Raw genomic sequence first — 19,459 nt, 5'->3', positions numbered from 1 at the left:
AGAATGGCATATATATTTTTCCGATTCTCAGAGCCCGGCCTTGCATCACAGACACTTAATAAATGTTCGCTGACTGGCTGACTGAACAAATAAACAGACGGGTGTTTCTTCATTTGTGAAATGTGAAGAATGATATAGCCTGTCTCCCTCCTCCTCCTGACATGAAGCTGAAATGCGATAAAGATGTGAAAACTTTTTGTGAACTGTCAATCATTTGGCTGTTCTCCTGTTGTTCTGATTACATCCCTGAGAACTGATTTAGGTGGAGGCTTGTGTTCAGAAGGCTTCTTAACAGCCACCCCTTCTGATCCAGACTTGTTTGGGAGCTCCTTTCTAGCGGGGGAGGTTTCGTGGGATCCAGAGCAAAGAACCCTATGGAATACGGTAAAATCAAGGTCAGCCTTCAAGGAGGAGTCTCCCAAGGGAGCGTGCAGCTGGGGAGAGACTGGAAAGAGAAGAGGCAGGAAGCCCCCCGCCACAGCTGGCGATGCTGAGGGGTGCTCTGGGCTGACCGCACAGCCATTTGGAGATAGAAAAGCTTGGCTGGCAGAGCTCCCTACCCACTCTCACCTGCCTTGTCTTCCATCAGACTCCATGAGACAAAGGCACAGCCACAGACCTTTGCAGAAGCGCAGACAGCCTGCCGCCCCCAGAGCATGTGTGCCTTGAGTTGCCATGTAGTGGGGACAGCTCTCCTTGGGCTTAGGAACATTCACTTGGTCTGTGTGGAAGCGAGACCCTGATGTCACTCCTTGAAGGTAACCTAGTAGAAGGCTAGAGGGAACTGGGTTGTCACGCTGGTCAGTGCCGCTCTGCACAGGTAAGACCTCTGAGCGGTGCCAGTGGGCTCCTGGCCAGCCCTGCAGGACCAGGGTGAGCCCTGGGCATCTCTTCTGCGTATCCCCCTCTTTCCTTTCTTACTGGCTCCTTGAGCAGAACATCATTGGGGTCACTCTGTTCCCCTCAAGCCTGCTTCCTGTCTTGCAGTCCCCACCCAGGAGAAACCAGCACCCTAGTATTACGCAATTTCCTACCCTTATTTCTCCACCACCTTCCTCACATTTAAAGGACCAACCTTTTTTAGTTTTATCCTTTCTGAACATTTCAAAATATGTCTGAATAGGAAAGAGTCTTAAAACAGATGTAAATTCATTTCTCTTATTTTTCAGGAGTATTTGTACCTTAAAGGGTCAGATGTTGAGCTGCATTACCAGCCAGACTAAGGTAGCTTTTCTTCCTCTTGTTCCTGAATTTCCTGCCTGACCAGCCACGCCATATCCCGCCCCTCCTATCCCACAGTTCGTGGCCTTGAAACCAAAGGGTCAGGGTCTCGGTGCTCCGGCCCCTTTATGTATAAACAACATGCAGCTCAACCCCAACATACCTTTTACATGCACACAAACACAAGATGTTTCTTGCTGTCTCTGGTTTGAATTGCATCCATCCTTCAAAGCCCAGTTCAAGTTCCCCTTCCTCCCCAGAGCCTCAAGCCCACTTTATCTTCTCACAGCCAAGTCATCTCAGTGATACACAGATGTGTGCACCTCAGGAAAGGTATAATTCTAAGGACCACTGAGCTTGTGTGGCAATTAGGGAGACTGAACGAAGCTGGCGTGAAAAAACAATCTCGAATCAGTTATGACTTAGCACTTGCCCTTTGTTCAAGTGCATGAACTAGGGAGAAGGTTGGATCACAGTTCCAGCTCCTGGGTAATAAGTGTACCCCCTCACTGACCACCGCCAACCTCCAAAGCTCTATCTGGGACTTGAGGAATAGATGACCTTCCATCTTAGGCTATGATTTATGCTACTGCAGGATATCAACCTACGCAGTTACAAACCCAGCCAAAACTTTAGAAAAAGTAAGTCAATCAAAAATATCTTTAAGAAAACTGGCGATAAAGCTAAGTGTGTGTGTGTGTGGGTGTGTGGGGGTGTGTGTGTGTGTGTGTGTGTGTGTGTGTGTGTGTGTTCTATGTATATACAGGTATTTTTATAAGGACCATTGTCATAGGATATATATGTATACACAAACACACACAGGATATATATATATATCCTATGACAATAATTCCATTCCTGGGTATTACCCAACAGATATGCTAAAATTTATGAACCAAAATACATGTACAAAAATATTTATAATACTATTATTCAAAAATAGCACAAAACTGAGAACTACCAACAGGCCCATGAACATGGATTAAATATTGGGGTACATTCACACAATAGAATACTATACAGCATTGAGGATAAACTAGAACTACATGCTACAATAGGGATGGAATTTGCATAGTACTGAGTGAAAAAGTCTAGACACAGAAACTATGATTCTTTTTACATAATTGTCAGAGAAAAGCAAAACCAATCACATATTACAGATCAGCTCAGTGGTTACCCTTGGGGTGGAGAGGTTTATCACAAACCTGATGATACCACTAATAGTTAAATCAATCCTATTCTTTTCTATTGGTTGTTTTGATGGTGAGGAAAGAGATTTAGAAGGGAATTCGAAAGGTGGTAGATCCAGTTCATTTAAATAGGGCTCTATTGAGCTCTTTGTCATGGGCCAGGGGTTGCCCTAGATGGTAGGGGTGCATGATGACCTAGAACTTCTGCCCTCAAGGAGTCCCAGTCCATGACTGGGCTCGTACTCCACAGAGAGTGCAAGGTGCTCACTCTTTTTAATGGTCACTTCCCAGCCCATCCAAGAATCCTTTCTAGACTTTTAGAGAGTGAACTAGAAAGTCAAAGATACTCTCTCACCTTGTTGGGTCTGGGAGATCTCCCCGAATCCCAAAATCTGGGTCTACCCCAGTGGCTCAAGCTAGGATCACAGTTCCAGCTCCTGTGTCTGACTATATTTGATGTGTCTGAAACAAAAATGTTTAACCCATAACCAGGCTCAATCCCACCTAAACAAACATCTCCCTCTGTCTTCACAGGAGAGGACTGATTATAAGCTAAGCTGATTGTTTTCTGACAAAGATGATCTTCTGACAAATCAGCCTTGACAAATCAGCATTGACATCCAGAGCCTCAGATGCCCAGAGGCCAGCAAACTGCTCAGACCTGCATGATTTCTAGATTTCACATCTAAACAAGGGCTCCTCCACCCCCAGCCCCACATTGATAACTATCATGTGAGGGACTGTTTTGTTCTCAATTTGTCATCATTGACTTCTTCACATCTGATCACACAGAGAAAGTCAAATCAGCCTTGCTGCCCATTAAAATGCAGAGAAACTCCTTTCTCCTGCAATATTAGGGTCCTACAAGTCCCCAGGCCACCTTCAGACCCCTTCCAAAATGGAGTAAGCTCAGAAGATCCCCCAAAGGGTCTGAGCCCTGGGAAATGACAATGCCTAGTCGTATCAGTAACTTCCCCAAATAACCATTTAATAGAAATCAGAGCTGACAGACCTCAGGGATCACGTAAGTCAAAACACCCTCTTATTCAATGAGAACACTGAGGCCAAAGGGCTGAAGTCTATTCCTTAAGTCATATAAGCAATAGCAAAGCTGAGAACAAAATTCACATCTCCAGACTTCAGGGCTCTTTCCAGAAAAACTCTGACCTGCAAAGCTGAAATCAGAAGCAGCAACTACCTTTCTCTCACCTTCTGAACCCAGACCCTGCAGAGGAGTCTAGGGGCTCGGGGCTCAATTGGACCACCCTTGGAGCTGAAGAAATTTACCTGTATAGGAGATCTTGCTTCTTTAAGCAACTGGACAGGGTCTAGTCCTGATGTAGTCAAAAGCCTGTGGCCCCAGACCACCTTTACAAATATATGGTCCTTCCTACACACTGGGGCTAGTCCAAGAGTCTGAGCTCCGCCTCCAGAGCTTTGGCTCTTCCTTGCTGTGTGTTCTCTGGAAGGGAGGGGAGCCCCAGAGCTTTGCAAGGGCATCACACAAATATAATCATTTTCTTAGAATAACAGCCAAACAGAGCTTATTCCAGTAATGCTTTGACAAGAAAGAGCGTTAGTCATCTTCAGCTTTCTGTTATGACATTCTATGACTCTGTTTGGGACCTGCCTTGAGCAAATACTTAAAGGTCAAGTTTGTCTCTGGCTTCTAGACCCACTTCCGGGATTAATGCCTTACTTTCTGGTAAATTTCTTTCAGGGTCCCAGTGCCCTACATAAGCCTGCCCTTCCCACAAACCTGGCTGCACTCTCTAAACATCTCCTTTCTTTTCCTCCAATCACTGGTCTCATTCCTCAGGACACTGGAAAGCAATTGGACGAGTTCTCAAAAATGTGTGACTATGTAACTTGCTCACGAATCCTTAACCTTAGCATAGGTATTTGCACTTTTTAAAATAAAATATTCACCCAAATGAATCCCTGATTATTGAAATTTCAGGCAGTAAAATAATAAGTAAAAAATTCCAGTTGAGGAATAAATCAGGTGTCAAGTATATTTAACAGTAACTGCTCAGAAATGTTCATTCATGCTCGCACAGGTCCTCTGTGTTATTTAATTAGACTCATAATTTTAAAAAAAAAACTGTTATGTGTCCAACACAACTGTAAATGGCAAAAACTACTCAACTACTTGTGGGTGAACTCTAAACACTACATGCATTGATTCCATGTTTTGCCAATATAAAAACAAAACAAGGAAATCATGAGATACTATAGCTCTGGCAAGGGTTACTTCTAGAACTTCTATAGATGGGGATTGTAGTCCTGGTGGCTGTGGCCCCCTAAAGCTTCATAAAATCAATTTACAGGTTCTACTATTCTCTGTTTTTCTTCCCACTTTATTTTTGTTCAGTTGACCATATGTTTTCAAAACTAGGGTCCAACAAGGTAAAGAGAAGGGATTTGACTTGTGAATGGGAGAAATAACACTAAGTTCAGCAGAATGAAAGAAAAAAATTGGTTGTTCCATATCTTATATAACTTTCAGGCATTAAAATTGTATCCCCAAGCCAAGATAATAAAAAAGAGGTTTTGTTGGCCAGCTCATAATATAAGTCATCTCTAAGGTTTGTAAATTCTAAGACTTTTTTTCCTCCCACAGGAGGGTGTTTTCCTAAGTTATCAGAGAGCTAATTAGAATTTCAAGGACTTTTATTTCTAACCCTTACCCCAAGTGAACTCAAGCTGACAAGGTATGTTATACCTGAGAAGACCTGGAGGATGCACTGGAGGGCAGGCAGATCGGGAGGCAGGGCAGGCATCAGGTCATGGTGTCCAGGGGTGGGTACATGCGAAAGGTACAGAAATACATCAAGATCAAGCTTCAGGCAGGCAGGCAGCATCAGAGAGGGTCCAAAATAGCAATGGTGACCTGGGAAAGCAGCAGAGGTAAGGCTGACCTCAGCCTTATAGGAAAGGGAGATCTAGAAAAGGAGCCTTTAGTGGTTAGGGTGCAAGGCAACTGCTTAATCATAGAAAACCAAACAAGTAAAGAGCACACTTATTGAGACAGGCTTCAAGGGCTTATAAAATACTTAAATTGGGTCATAGTAATTTCCCCAGAATTGGTCAGTAAATCTTGGTTGGAAGAAGTTAAATGAAAGTAGAAGCTCTATCACCCTCCTTTCTGGCTATTCTATTCTCTTCCTCACCTTCTCTGGTCCAATATTGGTCCATGGGAGCAGGTTTGTATAGGGCTTGGAGTCATGCTGTGGCAATACCTGGGACATACTTACACATGACAGGCACATGACATGTCAGTCAGGTGAGTAGTACGTTTTGGCATTTCTCTGGCAGGTTCTTGAAATATCCATTAATTAGGAATTCTCACCTCTTTTTTTTTTAGACATGTTTTCTCCCTGATCATTGGAAAAGATCTGATCGTCTAATATATAAAAAGATTAATAACAGTTTAATTGTCTAGTGCCATTCATTCAATTACAAAATGTAGACCTTGAAGCATAGAGCTTCATTCATTAACAATATATCCCCAGAATACAGTCACTTCTGGCCAAGATGGAGGCGTAGGAGGTAAGACTTTGCCTCCTCACACAACCAAAAGAAAGACAACAACAAATTTTGAAACAAAAAATAATCAGAACTGCCAGAAAATTGAACTGTATGGAAGTCCAACAACCAAGGAGCTAAAGAACAAACATTCATCCAGACCAGTAGGAGGGGCAGAGATGGCAGTTGGAATGAAGAAGATGTGTGGCAAGGCAGTGGCTGGTGAATCAGGTGGTCCCACATTTGCGTGCAAATAAATGGGAAGGAACAACTGGGGATTGAGACAGACTGGGTAATCCAAGGTTCCAGTGCAGGAAAAGAAAGTCTCAAAAACATCTGACTGTAAAAACCTGTGGGAGAGGCGGCAGCAGGAGAAATTCCCAGCCTCACAGGAGAGTCCATTGGAGAAACTCACAGGGTTCCAGAACATACACAAACCCATCCACACAGGAATCAGCACCACAAGGGCCCAATTTGTTTGTAGGTAGCAGGGGACATGACTGAAAGCCAGCAGAGAGCCAACCAAGAGGCATTGTTCCCTCTTGGACCCCTCCCCCACATACAGCATCACAAGGCAGCAACCTGGGTTACCCAACCCTGGCGAACACCTAAGGCTCCATCTCTTCCAATGTAACAGGCACATGGAGACAAAGAAATATGGCCCAAATGAAAGAACAGATAAAAGCTCCAAAAATAGAACTAAATGATGAAGAGAGAGCCAATCTATCAGATGCACAATTCAAAACACTGGTAATCAGAGTGCTCACAGAAATGGTTGAGTACGGTCGCAAAATGGAGGAAAAAGTGAAGGCTATGCAAAGTGAAATAAAGCAAAATATACAGGGAACCAACAGTAAAGGGAAGGAAAGCAGGACTCAGATCAACAATTTGGAGCAGAAGGAAGAGATAAACATTCAACTGGAACAGAATGAAGAAACAAGAATTCAAAAAAAATGAAGAGGCTTATGAACCTCTGGGACAGCTTTAAATGTTCCAACATCAGAATCATAGGGGTGCCAGAAGGAGAAGAGGAAGAGCAAGAAATCGAAAACTTATTTGAAAAAGTAGTGAAGGAGAACTTTCCCAATCTGGTGAAGGAACTAGACTTCCAGGAAATCCAGGAAGCTCAGAGAATCCCAAAGACGCTCCAAAGTAGCGCAGACCAAGGCAGATCATAATTACATCACCCAAGATTAAAGATGAGGGGAGAATCTTAAAAGCAGCAAGAGAAAAGAAACAGTTACCTACGAAGGAGTTCCCATAAGACTATCAGCTGATTTCTCAAAAGAAAACTTGCAGGCAAGAAGGGGCTGGAAAGAAGTATTCCAAGTCATGAAAGGCAAAGACCTACATCCAAGATTACTCTATCCAGGAAAAGCTATCATTTAGAATGGAAGAGCAGATAAAGTGCTTCCCAGAAAAGGTCAAGTTAAAGGAGTTCATCATCACCAAGCCCTTATTATATGAAATGTTAAAGGGACTTATTTAAGAAAAAGAAGGTCAAAAATTATGAACAGTAAAATGACAAGAAACTCACAACTATCAACAACTGAACCTAAAAAAAAAACCAAAAAACAAAAACTAAGCAAACAACTAGAACAGGAACTGAATCACAGAAATAGAGATCACATGGAGGGTTATCAGAGGGGAGGGGGAGGGGAAAGGTTGGGGGAAAAGGTACAAGGAATAAGAAGCATAAAAATAGGTACAGAATAGACAGGGGGAGGTTATGAATAGTAGAGGAAATGGAGAAGCCAAAGAACTTATATGCATGACCCACAGACATGAACTAAGGGAGTGGATTGTTGGAGGGAATGGTGGTACTGGGTGGAGGGGGGCAAAGGGGCAAAAATTGGGACAAATATAATAGAATAATCAATAAAATATATATTAAAAATATAGTTAAAAATATATGCCCAGAAATCACACAATTATGGATGGACTATTCCCTCACACAAAGATTGTTCAAAGAGAGAAAACAAAAAACGGTCTACACTATGGTTTGCTTTTTATTTGTTTTTTGTTTTTTTTGTTTTTTTTAGCTCCTGCTCTGGTTCCCTGACAGGTAAAAATATTGTCTAGACTTTTTTCTTTCAAAGTTTCACAGTGTACATCTCTTACTTTCTGCCTCTTTTCTTAATTGTGTTCTTGGCATTATTAAACTTGTCCAAATCAATACACAACTACAACATGTATCTCTAACCCTTACTTTGTTCCTTCCTAACATTATTTTCCCCTGAGTGTATTATAGTTTTACCTCTGCTGACATCTGTTTTGAATTATTAATTTGTTTGTTTGTTTTCACTTTGACTTGTGACCTGGCCTGTCTTTTTGGGCAGAAAGTTTGCCATTATGATGTTCATGACAGGGAAGAGTGACAGCTGGGGAGAACAGTGTAGTTTCTATATTTCTTTCCAAGAGATGGTGGCTTATTTCCAAAGGGTTTTACCTTGATCTGCCCTTTTTAGAATTGTGAGTTTATGTTCTAGAAAGAGCTTACCTTTGGAGCCAGATAAACCTGGGGTTTGAGCCCAACCTTACCACATATTAGTTGGAGAGCCTTGAGTTGTTAACATATCTCTGAGGACTTACTTCTTAACATTTACAAAATAGGAAATAAGTTCCAATGAAAAAAAGGAAGGAAGGAAGGAAGGAAGGAAGGAAGGAAGGAAGGAAGGAAGGGAGGAAGGGAGGAAGGGAGGAAGGAAGGAAGGGGAAAAATGGAGAGGGAAGAAGTCCTGATAGTAAATAAACCATGACTGATCCCCAGGGTACAAAAATAAGGAAGACATGGTGCCACTAGGGTGATGACTCCTGTGGAGATGACAAGATAGCAGCATCAACCCTGGGAGGTGACTCACACAAAACCATCTAAAGGGATGTCTGTGCATGGAGGCTTCAGGATCGCAGTCAAAGGAATTGCTCACATTAACAATCACATCAGCCATCCTCACCTTGCATTCTCCTCAAAAAAGTCACTTCTCTATATCCAGAAAACAACATACTTTTATGGAGAAGTTGAATGGGCTAAAGTTTTCAGCAGGAACATGACATATGTATGTTGAAATGTTTTCCTGCTACAGTTCCTCAGAAGGGCGTGTTTGCATCTTGCAAAAATAAGAGACAAAGGTCCCTTCAACTAAAGAACATAATCTCTGATAAGCTTTTGAGTCTATGCTGTGGGGATGAGGCAGCAGCTCTGAAAACATTAGTCAGATGAAGGGCCCTCACATCTGGACCTCCCCTATGCCTAGGAGGGTTTTACCTTGATCTGCCCTTTTTAGAATTGTGAGTTTATGTTCTAGAAAGAGCTTACCTTTGGAGCCAGATAAACCTGGGGTTTGAGCCCACCCTTACCACATATTAGTTGGAGAGCCTTGAGTTGTTAACATATCTCTGAGGGACTCCTTCTTAACATTTACAAAATAGGAATCATAGCTACTTTATAAGATTAGTAGAAGAATTCAACCATTCATATTGTAATGAATACAAAACATTTAGTCCCGTGACTGGTACAGAATGAGCACTCAATAAATTTCATTAATGGAATAAGTATGATTATTTAATATAATTAGATTCAGTGCTTACCGGAAGGTCTTTGGGAACGTCTTAACCACAGGATGAGTGTGAGTTGCCTGCAGGATTCCAGGGGATGTCTAGCTTAGACACGTGAATGTTAAGGTTCTGGGCATGAGGATGGTGACTGAGAGCTTGCACATGGGTACTATCAATAAATAGAGGGTGAGTGAGCAGCAGATTGGTTGTGCTCGGTTCATTCTATGTCCACAGTTTTTGTCCTCCCATGCAACAGCCCTTCAAATAGAACTTTTAAGATTTTAGTTCCTTTAATTATTCACAATGCAACATAGTGACTGTTGTCCTGGGCCATAGCAAGCCACCTGTGGGGTACATGAATCAGGTCAGGACTTTACACTTCATAAACACTGTGGCGCATCCCCTGCTCTGCCTCATTTTAGCTACTAAGCTTCAGCTTCTCTATCCGGGAGAATAATGACACTTGGAACTGTCACTGTGAAAATGAAATGAGTCATCTATGTGAGACCATCTAATATAATGCCTCCCATATAACAAGTTCTAAGTCAGCACTGATAGTTGTCATTTCCTATGCAGCCAGTATCTCATGATTATTTTTGGCAACTACATCTCAGTGTTAACTCACATTGAGTTTGCCATATATTAAACCTCGTGTCTCTTTAACATGTGAATTTTGTGCCATCCTGTAAAGCAGCGATTTTCAACTGGTGTGCTGCAGAATTTTTAAGACATGCAATACATGATTACGTAGTCAGGAGCACTGGCCTCTTGCTCCCTAGATTGTCAACTTAAAAAATGACAACAGCCAACACAAGGATAGCCATCTGGTGTAAATGCCTTGAACCATAAATGTATAGGTCATATAATAGAGTTGCATCTTATTCATCCTGTCTCATAATAAGGTTGCATCTGATTGGTTAAATCTTGATACCAGAAATCCTCACATACAAGTATGGGCATCTGATTTTTTTTTAAAAGTCACTTTGGAGCAAGAGGATAGGTTATTAATAATAATAATAATATTGTAAATCAATCAATATTATATCTAGTTTTGTCAGATTGGCAAAAATATATATTTGATGTGCTGAAGAATTTTAGTAATTAGTTTATGTGTGCTATGTGATGAATAAGGTGAAAAATCACTGCTGTAAAGGAAAATCCCTTTGAGAAGATATTGGGCCAGTGCTTCGGTGTCCTGTGGCTGTAAGGAGACAACTCCCCAAACCTATCACTCCTTCTGTGGTTTCCATTCCTATTCATGGCATCTCCCTCTACCAAGGCTTCTAAAAAAGAACATCCAGAGAACATAACATATATATGTAATTATCTATGTAGGATTCCATAGAGACACAAATATAAATGCCTGTTAATTTGAGAGGATGCTACATACTAGATGTTTTGTTTTGGTAGAATATTTTTTTACTTGAGATAACAGTTCCCAAGCCAAAGGGGTGAAAGAAAGGACAATCCAGAGAAGTATCAGAATAGCATTGATATCAGGAATGCTCATTTTTTTTATTTTCAAAACTGTTCTGAAACTCCTGACCAAAATATGAAATATAATTATAAGCCAAAGTTGTACTGATAAAAAGCGAAAAGCATTAGTTGATGATCTTTATATCACTAGAAAACCTAAAAATGAACTAAAAAGTATTATATTGATGAGTATTAAGTAAAATATCTATACATAAATATTAAGTAAAGTAATGGCATTCCTATATATAATAAGAAATTAGAAGTTACCATAACAGAAATATCTCATTCATAGTAACAATAACAATGTAAAATAATGGGGAATAATCGTAAAGGAAATGTTTTTGACTCTTTGAGGGGAACTACAGAAAGATTATAGAGATGTAAAAGATATTTGACTAAGTGGGAAGTCATGTCATCTTGGATGAAAGATTAATCAATAAGATGTTAATTGTCCTAAAATTAATTTATAGTTTTAATGAGATTTCAATTTTAAAGATCCCAATGATACTATTTTGCAGAGAAGGGAAGACACAAGAAGATCATGGATGAGGATGTTGTCATAAAAAAGGTTAAAATTTTAGCCTAATTCTCAAAAATAGGAATTGGCTGAGTTGATGCACTTCCGCCTTCAACAGAGGTCAGCAAAATGAATGTAATATACTTTACTCATATGGTTAGGACCAGGCTGAGAGGGGTCTGGGTCCTAGGGTTATGGATACTGGGCCCCCACTTGAACTGTCCTCTGACTCCTCTAACCTCCTCTCGCCGGGCTCAAGCTTCTACTCTAAGTTGCTACTGCAGTTGCTATCTCTTTCTCCCTCTACTTCTAACCAGAGCGACGTGGTCTTGGTGAGAAAGGGGGGGAAAAGGGAAAGACCCCCATTTCATAGTGTCACCTCCAAGGGCCTAAAGGTAATGCCACAAATTACATTAGCAATTAAAATCCTCTGAGTCAATGCCATCATTCCGTTAAGATATAAATGAGCCAAAAGTAGTTACTTGCTGACTCCTAGCTTATTGAATAGGCCCAGAACACAGGGCAGTATCCATGTAGTGAATAGAAACAATAGTGATTATTACCTTAAGGTCTAACAACGTATATTGAGCACTCTCAGTGAACGACGCACTGCACTAAGCTCTCCACAGGCATTGTTTTCTTTAATCCTGAAAAAATATTGTTTTCCTCTCCATTTCAGAGGCAGGGAGTGAGGCTTAGAGAGTGAAGATCACACAGCTAGCATGTGGCGGGACCAGGACCTATCCCTGGTAGGCTGTCTGACTGGGAACACCAAGGAGCCATCAGGGTAACAGAATATAGGGCCACGTGCTGCGTTTGGGAGAGACACCTGGCAAGAGAGAGACAACATGGAGCCAGAGGAGGCTGAAAACAAGTGCTGCTGACAAAATGCTGAGCAGGAAAAGAACCCTGAGTTTTAAGAGACTACATGCAGCAGGATATGCTATTTATAAAGTTACAAAACACCAAACCTTTGCAATATGTTGTTTACGCTTCTGTATATATGTGTTAATATTAATTTAAAAAGCAAGGGAATAAAACACAGTAAATTTTGGGTAGTGGTTCTCTCTGGGGAGGGGACATGGCAGGAGATAGGCCAGGGAGGAACAGATCGGGAGATGTAAATTATTGCTAATTTTTCTAGTCCTTGGATTAGATGATAGGTTCACCAGGAATTCATTTATATTATTTAAAATTGTGAACATTCCCATTGCTCCACATTCTCACCATGACCTGATATCACCCAATTTTTTATTTTTGGTAGTTTTGGTGGGTGTGAAGTGTTATATAATTGTGGTTTGTGTAATTTTTTCTAATTACTAATGAGGTTCAACGTCATTTCTTTTCTCGATAGGATATTTATGTAGCCTCTTTAATAAAAAGGAATTTTTGTGACTTTTGCCAATTTTTTTGTATTAGAATGTTTGTCTTTTCCTTATAGATGCACAGGTATTAATTACAGTAGTAACTAAATGCTCTTTCATTGATTGTATATATTATAAATACTTTTACCCTCTTTTATCTTTGTTGAACCAGCATGCATAAGTTCACTATTGCCAAATTTATTTTTTTATTTGTGATTTATACTTCAATGTCTTATTGAAATAATTCTTTATGACTTTGTACTAATACATATGTGATCATTTTAAAATTCTTTATATATCAGGTTTCCATATTTGTGGGTTACTTTACTATGTCATTCTATTTGTTTATCTCTGTGCCAAAAGCACACCATCGTAACCATGGCAACTTGATAATGACATCCACTGGGGCAAATTTCTTCACTTACTTGTTACTATTGTTGTTACTGTCTCTTTCTCATCCTTTTCCCTCCTCCTCCTTATTCTCCTGTTCCTCCCTTTTCTCTTCTTTCCACTGGAAAATCTTAGCTATTCTTGGACTATTGTATATACATTTTAGAATCACCTTGTTAATTTCCATGGAAAATCATGCTCAAATCTTAATTAAAATTCTATCAATTATTGAACCACATCTTTTTGACATGGAATCTTTCCATAATTGAACATGGTATGTCTCTCCCATTTATTTAGAATGTTTTTAATGTCTTTCCATTACATTTTATCATTTTTCATATAAAGTTCTTAACCATCTTTTGTTATATTTATTCCTAGGTTTTTATGTTTTTGTACATGATATCTTCTTAAAAAAATTATCTAGTTCTTTTATTGTCTCTTTTCCTTTTTTTACTGTTGTTCAGTTATAGTTGTCCCCATTTTCCCCCCATTACTCTCCTCCCCCCACCCACCCCCACCTCCCACCCTCAATCTTCCCCTTCCCCCATTGTCTTTGCCCATGGGTCCTTTATACATGTTCTTTGACAGCTCTTCCCCTTCTTTCCCCCATTCTCCTCCTCCCTCTTCCCCTCTGGTCAGTTTGTCCTTTTTTTCATGTCTCTGGTTCTATTTTGCTCACTTGTTTGTTCTGTCAATTAGGTTACGCTTATAGGAGAGATCATATGGTATTTGCCTTTTACCACCTGGCTTGAAAAGGGTAGCCTAGTGCGCTGTTGGTGGGAACACAGACTGGTGCAGCCACTGTGGAAAACAGTACAGAATTTCCTCAAAAAAACTAAAAATGGAACTGCCTTTTGACCCAGCAATTCTGTTGCTGGGATTGTATCCTAAAAATTATCTAGTTCTAAACAAGATGGCAGCATAGGTAAATGTAGTACTCACATCCTCTCACAATCACATCAAAATTACAACTAAACTACAGAACAACCGTAACTTAGAACCACCTCAAATGTAGCTGAACAAAAGTCCTATAACTAAGGATATAAAGAAGAAACCACATGGAGCCTGGACATAGTAGCAGAGATGTGGAAACAAGCTGGTTCCACACACATGTGATAGTTAAAAATCAAGAGGGATATCTCAGCTACAAAGGTCCCCCATTAGGGTCAAGGGGTCCCAGCCCTCCGCCAGGCCCCCCAGCCCAGGGTTCCAGTACCAGGGAGAGAAGTCTCCGTAACTCCTGGCTGTAAAAACCAGCAGGAGTTAGGCTGAGGAAGACAGAGGGCTTCTGGAGTCCCAGGTGTTCCTCTTAAAGGGCCCATGCATAGGCCTCTACAGACTCACTTGCTCTGAACCCCAGTGTTACGGCAGAAACTTGAAAGGCTCATCAGGAACATACTGCAGAAACTGAATAGTCTGGCTTTGGGATAAGAGTTGAAGGGGCAGCTTTCTCCCAGACAGGAGTGCTGGCAAAGGCCACTGTTCCTTTGCTGAGCACTCTACCTTCAGGCAGGCACCCCATTTGAGTCTCCATCACTGTTTGCCCCACCCTGGTATTCACTGAGACCCCATCTCATCCAACTTGTGGACTCACCCATGTCATTTCCAGTGGCTTTTCCATACAAATGGCATATCTTGGATCATGGTACAGACTTCCTCAAAATCTCTCAGAGGCTCACAAGCCCCAAACAAGCAGCATTTGGCCTTGGCATGCCCCATACCTGTTGCTACGTGGCCCCTGGCCCAGCCCTAGCAGCTGCCAGCCTTGGTTCACAGTTTTGCCTCTCCTAGGCACCTCCAAGGCCAGCACAAGTAGCAATCATCTGCAGATTTTTCTGTAGTTCATGCCAGGTGACCTGTACCTCCCCAAAGGCCCCAGAGTTGGTACACACAGTGGTCAGCTCAGACAATTCTGGAGCACCATCCAACCACCTCCATGAGTGACACACCCAAGGAGTTTACTCATCAGGCACCAGAGCCTTGCTGAAGTGCATACTGCTATTTGGGGTTAGCCCCTGAAGAGAAGCTCCTCTGATGTAGTCTTGGCCAGGCCTCACAGCCTATGGGCCTGGGGGTAAATCCCTTCCATTGACATGCCAACAGCAAACAAGGCTCAACTACAACAGGAGGGTACACAGAGCCCACCTGGAGTGCCCATGGGGAAGGCTAAGCAGCTGGGCCCAACAGGACATCTATTACATAAGGCCACTCTACCAAGACTGGGAGATGTGGCAGCTCAATTTAATATACAGAAACAAACACAGGGAGGCAACCAAAAAGACAAGACAAAGAAACATGTTCCAAATGAAAGAACAGAAGAAAACTCCAGAAAAAACTAAATAAAATGGAGACAAGCAATCTACCAGATACAGAGTTCAAAACACTAGTTTTAAGGATGCTCAATGAACTTAGGGGAGGAGTAGATGAATTCAGTGAAAACTTCAACAAAGAAATAAAAAACACATAAAAATGGAAATATAAAACATAAAAAATAACCAATCAGAAATGAAGAATACAATAACTGAAAAGAAGAATACATTACTGGGAATCAACAGTAGAGCAGATGAAGCAGAGAATCAAATCAGTGATTTGAAAATAAGAAAGCAGAAAATATCCATCAGAGCAGCAAAAAGAAAAAAGAATTTTAAAAAAGAGGATAGTATAAGGAGCCTCTGGGATTAATACAAATGTACCAACATTCATATTATGGGGTATGAGAAGGAGAAGAACTAGAGCAAAGAATTGAAAACCTATTTGAAAAAAAATTGGAAAACTTTCCTAACCTGATGAGGAAAATAGACATACAAGTCCAAGAAGCATAGAAAGACCAAACAAGGTTAACCCAAAAGAGGCCCACACCAAGGTACATCATAATTAAAATGCTAAAACTTAAAGACAAAGAGAGGATCTTAAAAAACAGCAAGAGAAAAGTTAGTTATTTACAAGAGAGTAACTCCCCTGTAAGGGAGTCTTATATCCCATAAGACTGTCAGCTGATTTCTCAACAGAAACTTTGCAGGTCAGAAGAAATTGGCAAGAAATAGTCAAGGTGATAAAAAGCAAGGACCTACCACCAAGATTAATCTACCCAGCAAAGCTATCATTTGCAATTGAAAGACAGATAAAGAGCCTCCCAAATAAGGAAAGGCTAAAGGAGTTCATCATTACCAAATCAATATTACAAAAAATGTCAGTCTCTTTTAAGAGAAAGAATGAAAAAAAGGATTAAAAATATGCAAATTAAAACCACAATGAGATATCACTTCACACAGATCAGAAAGGCCATCATTAACAAATCAACAAACAAGTGCTGATGGGGTTGTGGAGAAAAGGGAACCCTAGTGCACTGTTGGTGGGAATGCAGACTGGTGCAGCCACTGTGGAAAACAGTATGGAATTTCCTCAAAAAACTAAAGATGGAACTGCCTTTTGATCCAGCAATTCCACTGCTGGGATTATACCCTAAGAATCCTGAATCACCAATTCAAAAGAACGTTTGTACCCTAATGTTTACAGTAGCATTATTTACAATAGTCAATTGCTGGAAACAGCCCAAATGCTCATCAGTAAATGAGTGGATCAAAAAACTATGGTATATTTATACAATGGGATACTACGCAGCAGAAAGAAAGGACTCCTACCCTTCACAACAGCATCAAGGGAACTGCAGAGCATTATGCTAAGTGAAATAAGCCATTCAGAGAAAAACAAATACCATATTATCTCACCTATAAGTGGAACCTAATCAACAAAACAAATAAACGAGCAAAATAGAACCAGAGACATGGAAAATAAAGAAAAGACTAACAGAGACCAGAAAGGAGTGGGGAGGGGGATAACGAGGGAAAGAAGGGGAAAGGGCAAGTCAAGGAACATGAATAGAGGACTCAAGGGCACGGACAATAGGGTGGGGACTGACTGTGGGGGCCAGGGGGAGGGGCAGAGGAGAGCAACAGGAAAAAAGGCTGGGCAACTGTAGCTGAACAACAATAAAAAAATAAAACAAATTAGAAATGAATAATAAAATGGCAATAAACACATATCTATCAATGATTACTTTAAATGCAAATGGATTAAATGCTCTAATCAAAAGACATACGAAGTTTGACTGGATAACAAAACAACACCCATACATATGCTGTTTATAAGAGACTCACTGCAGATGGAAAGACAGACACAGACTGAAAGTAAAGAGATAGAAAAAGATATTTCGTGAAAATAGAAATTTTTTTAAAAAGCTTGGGTAGCAATACTTATATCAGACAAAATTGACTTTAAAGCAAAGGCTGTAACAAGAGAAAACGAAGGACCCAGAAATTCCACTTCTGGGTGTTTATCCAAAGAAACCCAAAACACTAAATTGAAAAGACATATATACACCCATATATTCATTGCAGCATTATTTACAATAGCCAAGATATGGAAGCAACCTAAGTGTCCATCAATGAATGGATAAAGAAATGGTACATATAAACAATAGAATATGATCCAGACATTTAAAAAAAAAAGTGAAATCTTGCCATCTGCAGCAACATGGATGGACCGAGAGGGTATTGTGCTGAGTGAAATAAGTCAGGCAGAAAATACCACATGATTTCATTATATGTGGAATCTAAAAGGCAAAATAAACAAGCAGATTCAGAGAACATTTTGATACAGAGAACACTTTGATACAGAGAACATCTTGACAGTTACCAGATGGAAGAGGGGTCGAAGGGAATAGGTGAAAGAGGTGAAGGGATTGAGAAGCACAAATTGGTAGTTACAGAATAGTCATGGGTATGTAAAGTGTAGCATAGGGAATACAGTCAACAATAAAGCAATAACTATGTATGGTGTTAGATGGATACTAGATTTATCATGGTGATCACTTTGTAGGTTACGTAAATGTCTAATCACTGGGTTGTACACCTGAAACTAATATAATATTGTATGTCAACTATAATTGAAAAATAAATATTATTATTTTAAAATTATCTTTTATTACTCGTTATTGCTAGTATACAGAAAGGCTGCCTTATTGCTTGGTTTCTTTTTTTAAAGATGAATTTCCAACATTGTAAGATTGAGAGCTTGAATTTGATATGTCAACAGGCACTCGGTAAATTAGATATTCAGGGCTGACATTCCGTGGGACACAAGCCCACGGCTGTACTGGTTACTAAAATATGGAAATGTTTCCACAGTGGACCCCTCTTGTTTCCCTTTGGCTCCCTGGCCATTCTGGACTTTCCCTCTGGACAGACACAGGCCTCCCCAAGTTCCAGACATCTCATAATAATGAGGTTTAATATCTTTTCTTATGTTTACAAGGTATTCATGTAGCATCTTCTATATAAGTAATTTTTTGTCTTTGCCAAAATTTTTTCTATTGGAATTTTTTAAATTAATTTGCAGGCATTAATTATATATTTTTGATGTTCTTCTGTTGGTTTTATGTACTGCAATACTGTTTCACTCTTTTTGGTACCTCTACATCCAGCACATCTGGGGCCTTCAGCCCTGTTCCACCGGGAAGGCAGTGTCTGTGGTGATTGTTCCATTCCCATCCATGTGACTTATTAAATATTTTGAATGCCGCCTCTTATGCTCACATACCAATGCTAACATAAACACCAAGGGTAAATTATTATCCAAGTGGTTTCTTACCCCGGGGCACAGAGAGCTCAGAAGGAGATGAAGAGCTCTGGGGTTCAAGGAGGGAGCAGGAGACCCGAGCTGTAACGAAGGAGGCTCTAGCTAGCACCTGCCTCTGACCATTCCTGCCGAAATCCTCGCAGCTTCACCAAGTCTACTCCTCCACTTGGGGCTCCCACAGGCACCTCAAACACACACGTTTCTGACTGAACACATCCTTTTAAATGCAAAATATGCTCTCCTCCTGACTCCCCAAATCCTGAAATGGTGTCTCCAACCATGTCCTCCCCTAGAGTAGGAAAGTCAGAATCATCCCAGACTCTGCCTTAGCCTCCTTTCCTCTCTATTGTTGCTTACCAAGATCTGTCATTTCCAGGCCATAAAAAAATCCCTTGAATACACCCTTTTCCCCAATCCTGATTACCACTGTCTCCTAAATTTTTTAACAGCTTCCCAGCCTGTCTCTTGGCCTCCAGCCTCTTTTGCCTCTCCAGCCCTTCCCCAGCACTGCTACCGGCTTTAGCAGTCCCGCCTGGCCCATTAGCCTACCCTGTTTCCTCATCTGCAGAAGGGAGTGCAGA

This window comes from Pteronotus mesoamericanus, unplaced genomic scaffold (genome assembly GCF_021234165.1).
Source record: "Pteronotus mesoamericanus isolate MK-2021 breed Mesoamerican mustached bat unplaced genomic scaffold, CSHL_Meso_final contig_101, whole genome shotgun sequence".
Lineage (NCBI taxonomy): Eukaryota > Metazoa > Chordata > Mammalia > Chiroptera > Mormoopidae > Pteronotus > Pteronotus mesoamericanus.
The sequence above is the reverse complement of the archived record's forward strand: the minus strand, read 5'-3'. Positions refer to the sequence as shown.